This window comes from Gekko japonicus, unplaced genomic scaffold, assembly GCF_001447785.1.
Source record: "Gekko japonicus isolate JY-2015 unplaced genomic scaffold, Gekko_japonicus_V1.1 scaffold615, whole genome shotgun sequence".
In the NCBI taxonomy this organism is placed as follows: Eukaryota; Metazoa; Chordata; class Lepidosauria; order Squamata; family Gekkonidae; genus Gekko; species Gekko japonicus.
This window is the reverse complement of record NW_015161969.1, coordinates 262,970-265,323: the sequence shown is the minus strand read 5'-3', so window position 1 is coordinate 265,323 and position 2,354 is coordinate 262,970.

The window sequence follows — 2,354 nt, the reverse complement described above, 5'->3', positions numbered from 1 at the left end:
CCCCCCCCGGACAAATAGGAAGGAAATCATCTGTGGGTTGGCAATTTTATTTCCAGGTTGGGAAAATTTTAAAACACCATGTTCTCAATCACATTAGCACTGCCCCATCTAAATACTTAAATTTTTTGAGTCATGAGATCAGTCTTTGGCAATCAGAGCAGCTTTCTGTAAATGTCTAATCTCAGGCTTTTATCCATAAATTATGAATTTATTATTTAATAGAAAAATTGCACTTTTATAACATGAGAAATCTTTTCATAAGATAAGTACATAGTCAGGCTTATAGTGTGTGTATGTTTATATGTATACATTCTTTTTTCTCTGTAGGATTAGAGGAGAAAAGTTAAGTAACTGTTTCCCATGTTGGTCATAGACTGTACTGGAATATAGTAGCCTATTTTTTACACTCTGTCCTGGGAACATTTACTGGGAAATCAGTTCCACTGATTTCAGATTGCAGCCTGTCTCTCCTTGGTTCACACTCCTGTTTCTTGCAGAAACTCAAAAGGAAACAATATTTTCAGATTCTTGTAATTTTGTTTGTATACAATCTGATCAGTGATGGTATATTTAAATAACGACAGTTATTACTGGAGTGGAAAGTTGTCCATTGTTAAAAACTTCTTGTGGAAAGGTGTGTTGCTGTGGGATAAAACCTAGTTTTAAATGTACAAACTATGTTACCTTAATAAATCAGGTTTTAGATTGAACAAATGTCAAAACAAACTCATGGACTTTTTTTTGTAAATTTACAACAAGATTTTCCTTTAAATGCCTTGGAACTTTTCTTACATTACTAATCAGACTACCTTTTAAAAATTCTTTTAAAAATTATTTTTCACTTTTAGGCTAATATTATCTTGTCATACAGTGGGACTGTGGCTGTTTAAAAACTACTTTCAAGGAGTCCTAAACGTTCATTGGGGGGTAGGGGGAGAAGAGGCCAAGGTATGGTTTGGTTTGTAATGTTTTATGTTTTTACTTGAGAAAGGTCTGATGGAGTCATTTCAAGGAAGACAAAATTGAACTCCTGCTTGTAATCTTCAGTTTTAGAATGAATGCAAGGTCTTTGTACAGAATAATTTTACTATATAAATGTTTTCTATGTTCCTCATAAAATAAAAAGACACCTGTGTTCTTTTTCTGAAAATGTTTTGAATAAGTAAGGTTTTGTCCTGCTTACTTGACTACAGACTTTGACATTTCCCTCACAGTAAGAAGTTTTGCCACATTCAAAAAGGCTGAGATGCAAAGAGCCTTCTGTGATGAGCAGTGTCATAAGGACTGTAGTTGTCAGTCTAGAACCCTAATGCTGCATATGACTTCACATGTTGAAACGAGAGGTGTGTTTGATTTTCGTAATGCTGCACGTTCATTGTTAAAGCAGAATATCTGCAGGTGTGGAAGGAGCTGCACTGAATACAGTTTAGTTTTATCAGTGAAGCAACTTAAATCTTTATTAAGGTGTTGCGTAAAAAGCTCTGATCTAAGCTGTCTAAGTCAGTAAAAACAAGTACTGACCAACCATCAACTTGTCACCTTTTACGTACAGTGCTCAGAGAGGGGAACAGGCTGTTGGGACATGTCTATAATAGGCACCATTCTCCTTTGGTGGAAGAGGGTATCCTTGTGGGTGAGTCCTCATGCTCTGGAAACGGGACCAGAAACAGTCAGCTAAGACTGTTTTTGCTTCTGTTTCCAGAGCATGAAGGATACCTTCTTTCATAGGCGAACGTTTCTGATGGTGGAAGGAATGCCTTCCTCAGCACACCCCATGGCAATAGAGTTTTTTAGTTCCAGGGTTTGTTCTAGTTGGGATTAAAAATGTTTGGAAGGGTTATTACTTCTTCCATCCTTAGCTCTGACCTGGATAGGCCAGGCAAGCCCAATCTTGTAATATCTCAGAAAATAAGCAGGGCTGACCCTGGCAAGTACTTGGATGGGAGACCTCCAAGGAATACCAGGGCTGGAACACAGGCAGGCAATAGCAAGCTACCTCTGAAATGTCCAAGCCCTACTAGGGGTCGCCAGAAGTCAACCTTGACACATACGCACGCACACAGAAATACTTCTTCCGGCTTCCGGTCTGGACTCTGTGAATGGCGGTTGCAACTTCGGGAAGCTCCCGGAGGCGATTCGCCCACGCGCGGCCAAGGGGGGGAATCCGCACAAGCGGAGACCCCAAGGAGCCTCAGACAGAGGTTCCGATCCGGGGCGCACAGGGGATGTGCCTCTTTCCCAGCCCGAAGGTCGGAAATTGAGGCTCGCCCCATGCCCCAATGGCTCTTGCCGCAGCAGTGCCCCGCATGGGGACTAGCAGAGCCGCCGGACGTCACCAAGTGATGAAGCGAAAA